This window comes from Sinohyriopsis cumingii, chromosome 10, assembly GCF_028554795.1.
Source record: "Sinohyriopsis cumingii isolate HCF-2022 chromosome 10, ASM2855479v2, whole genome shotgun sequence".
NCBI lineage: Eukaryota > Metazoa > Mollusca > Bivalvia > Unionida > Unionidae > Sinohyriopsis > Sinohyriopsis cumingii.
In genome coordinates, this window is record NC_142970.1 from 39,740,435 (window position 1) to 39,753,055 (window position 12,621).

A 12,621-nucleotide genomic window follows, 5' to 3' on the forward strand; every position below is an offset into this window, starting at 1 on the left:
AAAGAGTATTTGTTCCTTCGATATTTTAGATCTACGGATTTCCTGGAAGGAAAGGACGCAATGCAAAGTTGGCTATTTCCATACTTAATGTGATATTTTGCATTTTCAGCAGCGACATTAAAGACTTCGAAATGAGTTTCTTAATATATATCCGAGGTATACATATATATATATATATATATATATATATATATATATATATATATATACATGTATATATATATATATATATATATATATATATATATATATATATATATATTCATTGGTATTCTTATGTTAATAGTAAATCGGTGAACTATGAATGGCTTAAATTCGTGATGACCAGATATAATTTACATAATTCAAAGTCTAATATACCTTTTACCCTTTTCAGAGGTTGCGAATGTAATGAATATTGTGTTGACAGCAACAACAAATGGTGCAACAATGACAATGACGCAGACTGCTCGTGCAAGAAAGGTTGTTTTGACAGTTACATCTTTCAATTGTTCCCTTCCGTTCTTTCCAGAAGATTATTATAGTTCTGGTCATTTAAAACGTTCTACCACTAAAGGTTTTCCTCTGCTGTATCATTTAATATTACTACTGCTGCTGATTTGGCAGGTAATAATGTTGCTTGCTACTAGTGATTCTGTTAAAAGGCACTGCTACTAATAATAATACATCCAAAGTTGCTGGCAGCTACTAATAATGTTTTTCTTTTATTACTACTCATGCTGCTACTGATACTGCTGTCAATACTAATATTTCAACTTCTGTTCTTGATTATTAGTTACATCACTGTAACAATCACAAGCAATACCAGCAAAGTCGTCATAGTAACCATCATTATCCTATTAATCTTTGTTACCAATTTTACAAGCTGCCTGATATATGACAGCCTTCTAGAGCCCGACGAGACTAAGGATATCTACTGCAATACAGTCAGTTGCTCAAAAGAGGGTGTATTTTCACTTGTAAGTAAAAGCTATGTTTAGTTATTCTTGGCATGCAGAATTGTAAAATGAGCACACTCTATGACTCATTTACTGTCACATGATATAAGTGTGTTTTATCTGTGTTGTGTAAATATTAGTGAACAAAACCAGTTGATCTTAAGTTGTGCACTTTAAGTGTCAATGGCTATAAAATTTCTTTAAGCTCTGTAGTGTGTCAAATGATGAATAAAAACTGGATTTGCTGTTAAGCAGTACCGTGTCTGTGTCAGCGAAAGAATGCAGAAAGAGATTGGTTTTAAGCTTGACAAAGTACGTGTGGACCGACCAATCGATTGTGGGATTGGTCTAATGCAATACAGTGTACGTGCAGATTGACCTATGGATTACGGGATTGGTCTTAAGCTATACAGTGTAAGTGTATGTGGATCAGTTGATTATGGGTATGGTCTTTTCAAATGTATGTCAACACATCAATCTACATGATATATTCACATATTATATACATAACATTTACATTATTTCGACATTAATATCGTATCATTGGAAACATTAAATATTCAATCTCTTCCCTGGCAACGGATTAGTTCGGGAAAATGAGTCCAATCATGCTTATTGAAACATTCAATTTGTGACTTCGTGATTTGTCTACCATCCTAAATACTTTCGTATGGTGTTTGTTTTGGATCTGCTTTTGGGTCAGTATTTATTATGTATATTTGATTTAATTTATATCTGATTTAACTGTTTGTAAGTTTTAAGATCTTTTTCTTTTGTATTTCATTGTGTCACAATAATGTAATTCTATTTACTTGGAACTCGATACTTTTTCAAGAAAATAGTTTGATATTGACTGTTCATTTGTGTGAATATGTATTTATATCTGACGTACTTTCCAACCTTAATTCAAAATTAGCAACAGTCATGTCCATAAGTTTTTCTTTTAATTTATTTTAATTGTAAGAATAATAATACCGAGATCGAGGCTGTGTTGGCTAAATGACTCTCGACGTGTAAATAGTTTTAGAGAAGTAAGCAACTTTTTCGCGGAGTAAAATGATTGGTTGTTATCAATTTGATACTGGGGCTAAGTGATTTTTTTGGTATGTAAATATGATCACGTTATGTCGTTTCCTTCTGTTGCAGCAAGTTTTGGAATTATATATTAATTTTTCTTCAGATTATTTGAATTGTAAAAGATTAATTCGTTTCTCTGGAAATATTTGTGTGCTCATACAGAATTCTTAAAAAATGACATTTCCTACAAATTGTATTAGGATTTCCAACACCGGAGTGTTACTGTTTGAGTTTCTACAAGAAAATGTAGACCACAACATAATACAGGATGCAGCATACGTTATCACCTTCCATCTTGGATTGTACGTCGGGACGCGAACTTGATTTCATTATAACACTTCAATATTCTGATTTCTTAAATTTTACTTGTGGGTTATTTTTGGATCATTTTTTTTAATTTGATTCTTAAACTGTAATTTCTTATTTTTCTTGTTTTACAGTATTTATCCCGGGAAATATATCAATAATGTATTAATTGTTTCAGAGCTTGTTGTTTCCACTCTTTCTTGTGCTACTATTTATTCGAGCCTAAACATGTAACATAAGAATTAGGACAACTTTATTTTTCATATATTTATTACATTAGAGATTCATGTAGAATAAATGCGAATGTGGACAAGTGTTACATTCACTATCTCCTTTCAGAATTGCATGTTCTCCATTAAGCAGAAATGCTATAAAAGATTGCACCCCACCTTCCTGTGTGAGTTTCAAACTATTGGTATCGTGGAATGGCTAGTGTTTTAGTGCTTACAATGGCTTAGGTAAAACAAAAGGATGCGCTATACCTGTCCGTCGTTGTTTGATGTGTTTTGTGGACTTCTTTGCATCATTCGTTCTAACTGAAGCACGGAAATAAAGATGTTATTTTTAATTTTAGCTTACATGGGAGTATTCGTGTGAGCCTGAAAATCTTCAACCTGATGTCGACTATCCAAAGGATTGGTATCTTGATCCTTCCTGCGAGGAGGACTACTCGACTTAACATAGGTACTTTGGCAGAAAGAAAGATCTTTTCAGTGTTTTGACTGGGCTAATCGGCATGTCAGAGATATGTATGATATACTGGGATGAAATATCAATTCGAACAAATTTTGAAAGACCATATATTTAAATTAGGATGCAATTTAAACGAAGCACAGTATGATAATACACATGAAATCTCATGTTGTTCGATCGACAACTTCGTGATTAACTGGCATTATTTGAGTATGTTTTAAAACACACGTAGCATTTTAATACACTATAGAATCCATTGGCAGACATTATAAGCTTTTGTTTCCAATCAAATGATAAAATGTGATTTGCGTTTGACAATATATTTTGAGTAAATTGAATGTTTACACGTACCACAAACACAATCATGTACTATGAAGAAAATCATCAAGATTTGAGGTATGTTCAAGATTGCCGGATTTTTTGGCTGAATATGTTATTTATATATCATGATCTACACAGACACTTTGAATAAACAGATTTTAATATTATGTAAATCATCAGACACAGAATACATGGTAAATCGTTAACGCACACACATATATATATACCCCTAACTCTAACCTTTTACACACACACACACACACACACACACACACACACACACATATGGTACTAGGACAAAATGGTAGCGGACAAAATGGTACGGACAAAATGTTAAGTGGACATAATGGTATTGGACTAATTGATATGGATAAAATGGTGCGGACAAAATGGCACTAGGATTAAATGGTACATACAAAATGGTACGACTACACTTTTATTAATATAAAATGTAAAAAAAAAACAGACAAGTTTTTAATAAATAACATTAATAGGCTGCCATTGTCAGTTGGCCATGGTTGATTGATAAAAATTACCAATACAAACATTTTTTTAAATTTTAAAACAAAAAAGCAATTCAAGACAAATAAAGACCAAAGTATATAGCTACATGACAAAAGACGTGTACAAAACCTCTGACTACTATAAAATATTGTATAAATAGGAAAAATAAACTAATCAATGTCCCACATACAAGGCACACTCAAATAAAATTTATCATATGAGGTCAGACTAGTCGCAGTAAGATAACATTTATATTGAGCACTCTAGCAATATCTCCCAAATATATAACCGTTTTGGAAAATTTTGCACGGCAGACCGTCCCTAAATATATGCCATATACAGAGGTCTCGTAAGTCCTACCATGCTTTCTAGGATGTCACTTTTCCGCTAATCGCAAATGTAACAATTGCTGGAATATATTGTCAGCGCATTTATGATATGCGCGCAAACGACGGGACACCAATAATTAAGTGTAGTTAGAAGAACTTAAAATTTTATAATACAAAATAACTTTTTGAAAGCCTTTTGAAAGGTAAGTAAGACCATGGAAGCGTAACACAAACACTAGATCAAGTTATTCCTAGGGTTCATGGTAAATGCTTAATTTTAATGCCAGAAAGCCAGGTTGCTGAAGGTCATCATAAAGTTATTTTTAGTTGTCTGATTTAAAAATGAGACCAACATAAACTTTATCTCAGATGATATGAATAACAATTATTCATTAGCTTATGTCTGGGTTGAATGCAGATACATATTGACAGAAAGTCCTTTTTTAATTGTTGCGATTTTTTAGAGTCATTAAAATTGCATTGAATTGCTATTTGGCATCGTTGTATTTTGTAGATTCGGTATGAGTTTTTTGCAGTTTCACTTGAATTTTGTTATTATATAAAATAAAATTAACATTTCCGAAGTTACACGAATGTAATAAAAATCAATTGTATTGGTATCTTTGTCAGCTAGTTTATGTATGCATGAATATTTAAATATAAAAATTAAATTTTATTATGATTTTAGCTAATTATTATTTTCATCAGTCTGCGAAATTCTAATATATGTACCATTTTATCCCGTTTTGTCCCATACCATTTTGTCTACAACATTTTATCCATACTATTTTGTCTATACCATTTAATCCTAGTGCCATTTTGCCCGATACCATTTTTTCCGTACCATTTTGTCCTCACCAATTTATCAATACCATTATGTCCAATACCAGTATGTCCACTTAACATTTTGTCCATACCATTTTGTCTGGCCACCATATGTATATATATATATATATATATATATATATATATATATATATATATATATATATATATATATATATATATATATATATATATATATATATATATACACGTTTAGGTGCGTTGTGGGCAGTCATCCCGAAAGTGGGTTTACGGGAAGGACATGATATAGTTTACATTTCAAATCAAAATCAAAATACATATACATAGGTTGTATTTCTTACATAGTAATTATGTATATGTTGAAAATAAGTATATACACTTATGTTATAGTCCTATTCATGTTTTCGGTTCGTGGGCAGATATATAAATTTCATGGGCAGTTTTGACCTTTAGGTTGAAGATGACAAAGTAACTGCCCAAAAATACGTTCACGAAGAACAAACATATAGCATTCTGCCCGTGAATACGGCCACGGGAACAATATATAGCGTACTGCCCACGAATACGTTCACAAGTAACAAATATATAGCATGACTTTTCGGTGTGCGTGCGCAAAATGGTTGTCAAGACACGACGATAAACATTAATCTATTAAAGCATCCTTTGCAATGGCCAGCGTACATATAGCGGACGTGAGGTTCGTTTTTCACAGCTTGTTTGAAATAAATGGATGATTATATATCCAGTGTAACAACTTGTCTTGACAGCTTATGGATGCTAATGTTTGACATTTATTGTGAAGATGATTGTTCACTGTTTGTTGATGTATTCGTAGCTTCTGTTAATCGATGCTATAGCTCAATTTAACTGTCATACACTGATATGTTTAAGTATGCTTGCACAGTTAACTATGCAGAGTTATGGAAATATAACAAATTGGTTTTAATAACTTTCAGAATTTGTTTTACTATTACTCAATATTTGTCTCAAGTACTATAAAGGCTGTGATAGGTTGGGTGGCTTAGATTACAAATCAGGCCCTTCTCACTTGGGGGGTGGGGGGTGGGTACTGCCCATTATGAATATTACTGGTCCTAGATGTCCAACCTGATATTTATGACAAATAGGTTCAACATCTTACTGCCAGCAGAAATGGTGTTCTGTAGTATTTTTCCCAGTCAATAGTTTATAGATATATTATGTCATGTACTATGTTTGTTTAATTCTCTCATCTCAGTTCTGACGTTACCATTGAATGTTATAATGTTCCCAGACATCCGGTATTCTTGGTTATTAAAATTATATATATACACAGATAACTGAAGGTCAGTTCTCATTATTCCCTAACAATTGTAATTAGTGGGGCTGTAGCAATTGACGGTCTGAGAATTCAAGTTAACTGGTTCAAAACTTGGGTAAACAACAAACTGTTTTCTTCCTTTGACAGGCATCATAAAGTTTTGCATCTTTGTCTCTCTGATGACTGTGGTACACAAGTTACAGACTTTGCCTTAGAATGAGCCTGATTTTTGATACTTGTTGCTGAATGGGGTGGGGTAGGGAAGTAACAAAATTATTAAAGGTGGAATGTATGCAAACCATGCTGGAAATAGATATGTGCCAGCAACTGCAACATGTAAGCTTCAATTGATTTGGAAACTATAAGCTTTATCCTGTAAATATTAACAGTTCACACCCTGTATAAAAGATGATTTTGTGTTTGATTAACTGGAACTGTTAATTTATTATGTTAAGGAATTTATTGTTTTAACCCTAGTAATTGTAATATAATTAGGTCAAAAGTTCCAGTTTGTTTATTGTTTCCAGAGTTGATTATTGTAACTGGAAGAACCTGTTTCTAAGTGTTAAATGAAACGAAAGAGATATTGTTTACTCAAGTGATATAAAATAAAAGTTTAAAATGAACTGAAAGAAATATTGTTTATTCAAGTGATACAAAATAAATGCAAAAGTGTATATTCATTAAGAAGTGTATTGTCAATTGCAAATAAATGAAGATTTATCTTGTTTTGTTCTTTACTTGTGTACAAAATTATACCTGGATTGGGCAATAATTACTTGGACTCCATTTGGAAAAGAAAAATCTATATGTCCTAAATACCTAATGTTCATATCATAATGCTCTTTAATGGATGATTATACTTTTCAGCTGACGTTACCGTATTGCCAAGTGAACTTATAGTATGGCCTTCGGTGTGGCCCACTAATCACATTTGTAAATGAATTGTGCATACAATAGAGAAATAGCTCTTAAAATATCTTATGAGTTGAACAATGTGTGTACACAAACAAACATGAAGCAAATCTTTGAACTTGTATGCCACACATGCAATTGAATTGGTGGTTTTCATATGTAACTTGTGTACTCTTATGGCTTTTGTCTATATTACTTTTAGCCATTTCTATTCACACACCAGAACACAACCTTTTTTGTCTGATTCAGGTACTAATGGAAAACTTATTTCAGCTGTAACTGAAGTATACAGAATTTTTCCTGACGTTGAGGCCTACTGTGTAGACAGTATAGCTGTAAGTCATTAAATCAAATGGAAGACAACAGTGTGCAGTTGAAGAAAATGATATATACCCAGTACCATTTAGAGTTATCTTAAAGAAAAGTCACAATGCACACTGATACAAGTAGTTTTAGAAAATGCATTTGTTCCACATACATTTTAACTTAACCCAAAAGTTCGGTCTCTTGCCTAAAATTCAATCAGATGTATGCATTTATTCCATAAAACATAAAGATATAATGAACCAAATCATTTTCATTATTGAGTTAGGTAGTAGGCTATGTTAATGAGTGCAATCACTTTATCGATTTTTTTTCAATTACATTTTTATTTATTATAAAATGACATTTCTTAGTGGAGTGCTAGCAACTGTAACTTGAGGAATATTTTGTACATGCTGGCCTAAGTGTCATGAATATACTGTGCTACATTTTGCTTTATTAGGTATAATACTATCATGAGACTTGCTTGATTAAATCCTGAATTTGTCAGTTACACTTACAAGTCCACTGGTAGAATTTAAAATCTGTGACAGTTTGGGAACTTTTTTTGCAGTAACTGCAAATCACTTTGCCTTCACAGTCAATGAATTCAAGCCATTGATAATTGTCAAACCATTGTGACTGAAAATGTGATTGTCTCTTAGTTGTGTCCTATTTGATAATTTTGCTGCCACAGAGTCTGGATTGTGTCTCTGAAGAAATAGTTCATCTAGACTCTGTTGCAGTATTACATTTTATATATTCAATTTAATGAATTTTCTTTCTTTGAATCATTCTTATGTCATAACTTGCGAAAATAGTTTAGTTAACAATATTTATTCAAACAGAAAAGATAACCTCACTTGACAAATCATCCTACTAAAGTGATCATGGCATACACTTTTATCTTTGAAATTCAAATATTGCCCACTCGTTAATTAACATAACTAATATTGCACATTGAAGGTGATCATATGTATCATCAGTTTTAAAAAAATAAAGACATAATACTATCATTTAATCACTGCATACAGGAAACAGACACTTGTGTCTGTAAAATGCCTTTCATTGGATTACTTTGGTTTATTAAAACCAAACAGCGATCCACTCAGGATTTTCTAGGGTAGATACATAGAATATATTATGGTCATTCAGAACGCTATCAACACATCAGACCAGATTGTTTTTATTATTATTTAGGCAAAATAACTTAGTAATTCAGATGGCAAACATGAGGATGGTGATAGGTTATGTGGAATTTGCATTGAATCATCTGATCCCAGAAGATTTGATACAATGTCACTGGCTGTGGTAATCATCAAGTGCAGTTGCACGGCACCATAAGACTTATCAAGATACCAAAAGCTAGAAAGATGAAGAGAAAGAAAAACGATGACCCAAAGACAAATCCTGCAAACTGTGTGCAAAAACGATTCCACAGATTATAGATGAAAACTTTACTATATTTAGCTTCAAGATATTAATAAATTCGGATTACTTCCTCCAGTCTGCTACAGTAATTCATGCCCATTGCACTCATAAATTGATTATAGTCCTTGCAGTATTTTGTGTGGGCCACAATATTTTAATTGATGCAGCTGATGCTCCATTCTTCAGTTCAGTGTTGATTCAAACATAGCAATGTCCCTTTGGGATGTGTGCATAAATAAAGAATGCCTGTCCCTTCATTACCACACTTGTTGAATTTATCGTGTCTCTCTGAAAACTGTACCATGTGAGAAAGAATTTTATAAACAAACTGGACATAAGTATTGCTAGACATATACTCAGACCTGAGACTTCATAAAAGACTGCTTACTTGTGAGGCATTATTAGTGCTAGGGCTTGAGGTAATAACTTGCTATATGTTTGGTAAGGCAAAATAAGGGGCCTTATGACTTAAATTAAATTGAAACTGTGAAAAAACAAAAGGTTCAAATGCAATAAACTTTTGTTTTTCCTCATTTGTTATATTACAGTGCCATGAAAGGTCATTTCTTTTATCTTTTTAATCCCTTGCCAATTTTAAGTCATCATCACTAACCAAGTCTCTAAATCAATTCTTGGCATATTTAGCTAAAATGGTGTCTACTGTTCCATTATATCATTGATTGTTTAGCTTGCCTGTATGGAGCTTAACACCATTTTTCAGGACATCATAGACTTTACTTGGCAGCCAACATATTTATTAGAAGAAATCAACACACATAACGCTACTGACAAGCTTTCTCATATACACACATTGGTTGGACTAGAGAGAGTTGATTAGTGATGTGTATGCCTAGACCATTCTATAATCCAGGGCCCCATGATTGAATACAGCTTAAAGAAATTAACCCTAATTCAATTTCCTTGTTGCATTTAAATCATAACACCCACCATGCAAAGTGACACATGTCTCAAGATTTTCAAATTTGTATATGTTTTGCAACTTTCAATTCTGAGTTGATGCATGTGGATGTGGAAATTCAGTTACTGAATACTTAGCTACTTATATAAGGAGCTCTCACACTGGTAAAAGCAGGCAATTGGGATTGTATTTGCAAGAGGGCAATTAATTGTTCAAAATACAGTTTTAGCTAACTACATATGTGAAGGGTTGATGTATAAAAAAGAGGATCAAGAAATCCTAGCTGGTAAAGATAATTGTATCCAACTTGATAGAAAGTGAGAAGGCCTTTTAATTTTGTACAGCAGTTTCATTAAGGAACCAACTATAATACCATTAGAAGTTTATGAGCAGCAAAAACCACATTTAGGACCAACTAGACATCAAAACCATATGCAAAGTTCCATTTACGGCCAACCAGACATCAAATAGGTCATCTAGTGAAAGCACAATGTCAAAATGACCAGCCATCTAGGAGAAGTAGCAAGGAAGGGGTTTTCCAGATGCCCATTAAAAAAGCCATATTGGAGGTTAGATTGGCACTATTTTCATTTACGTCCAACTAGACATAAGAAGTCTTTCACTGATATGACGATTCATTCAGGAGAAGTAGTTATACCAAGATTTTCAGGATGGCCACATTGGTGGCCTTATAGGATGTCTGTACAGCACCATAATTCTCATTCAGGACCTGCTAGACATCAACATAAGTATTTTGTACACATGTTGACACGCTGACACAATTATCCATTCAGAAGTAGCGATAAAAAGTTTCTTAATATGGCTACTGTGGCAACCACATTGTATGTGTGAGTGGCACCATCTTGTTTTTTCTTCCAGATATTTTCACACAAATATCATATTTAAAGATAACATGAATTCATACAAGATCTTGTCGGTTTATTTCATAACAGATTTTTCACTCATATTAATATGATCTTTTGAAAACATTTATACATTATAGTTCTAGAAATTTTTCATGCTCTCAGAAACTATTAAAATCAAAGCAGAAAGTGTTATGTTATATCTTTATTCAGCACTGAAAAATATTTATGAACTCTTAAAGTTTTTTCCCCTATATTAACTTAATTTAATGAAGATTTTCAGACTATAAGCTTTCCATTGGATTTATTTTTTCAAACATGGCGTAAAAAGTATGTTATAGTAACCAATTTTTACATTGACTTCACCATTGCAGAAATCTCTATAATCAATTTCCTAGTAAAGAAAAGCCAAGAAAATAAATGGACAGTTAATATTCACTTCAGGATCACAGACCTGAGGCAAATATGTCATTGTTAAATCAAACATTTTTATTGTGTTTCCTTAGACCTAAATATATATATATATATATATATATATATATATATATATATATATATATATATATATATATATATATATATATATATATATATATATATTTTTATACTTGCTGTTACTCTAAACGAAGGCTGGTGATCCAGTTGATAACCTTTTGGGGGTTTTAAGGATGTCTTTAAAATTAAGGCCTTAAAAATGTTGAGATCTTATATTAAAAATGACAATTTGAGCCTTGCAGATTCATGTCCACAGGTGCCCAAATAAAAAAGGGAGGGGGTGCAAGGGGCAAGCTTGTTGGTGTGTTATAAAATAACTGACTTATCATCGGTGTGCTGACAGGTGATGTGTAATTAAATCACTGTTGTAATATTAATAATGAGTGAGTCTGCACAAAGAAATTTCATACAGCTAAACTAGCTCAACAACTAGAGGCAATTAAGAAACATATCCACATTCGTGATTCTGTCAAATGGCAGATACAACATCATCAGGAAGCTCAAGTGGCATTTATAGAAGGTAAAGAGCCGTTATACTTGTTATCTTTTTAGGGATGTGCTTGGATTTTGCCCTCAAGCTGGAGCAATCATAGGATATATAATAAATCGCCACGGTCGGAATTTATCCCCAAGCTGGGGTAATCGATGGGTAAAGTCTTATCCACAGTCGGGGTTTTATTCAAGCTTCAGGTGCAAGTTTTTGTGCATCTCCATGCCCTTGCATAAAACACAGTTACACGTTTTTTTATATAGATATTTTTCAGTTGTAGGCAGGAATAATTAGTATTTGCGAGTGTTTGAAATGAATGGGTTCATTATGAATTGAGTGGCACTACATTTCAAAAGCAAAATTGGATTGAAATGCAAGAACTGTAGTACGGAATTAGTGTTGGTTCTGGATCGTAGAATGGAATTGTGTGTGTGTGATTGGATTTTTAACGTAGCTTGAATAATTTTTCAGTCATATTGCTAGGATGTCTGCAGTGTGGCAGTTTTTAGTGATGTATAGCACTGGGGCATCATGCTGCAAACATGTAGTATGATGTTGCACCCAGTCACATTATCCTGACACCAGGCCGATCAGTCCTAACACTAACCTCTTAATGCTGAGCGTCTAGCGAGGTAGCTGTTAATACCATTTTCGTAAGTCTTTGGTATGACTTGGCTGGGGTTTGAACCCATGACCTCCCGCTTCTGAGGCGGACGCTCTAACCACTAGGACACCGGAGTGGTCAGAATGGAATTGTAACAATTACAATGGAAGCAATTTGTATTATGCTTGTTGGGGCATTCCTCACTGATGGCTGTCAGTGACATCATCATGGGAATGTGTAACAGCCACATTTTGTAAGAACAAGGTGTAGTTGGTGAACAATACAGACACTTTTCTGCCATTTCCACTGGCATCATCTCATATGAT

The 12,621-nt window shown here is 33.0% G+C and overlaps 1 long non-coding RNA gene across 3 annotated transcripts in view; it reads left to right on the top strand.

Moving 5' to 3' along the window:
* LOC149789907 (uncharacterized) overlaps positions 1 to 12,621 on the top strand; it is a 2,017,354-nt gene that overhangs the window by 377,013 nt on the left and 1,627,720 nt on the right. The window lies entirely within an intron of this gene.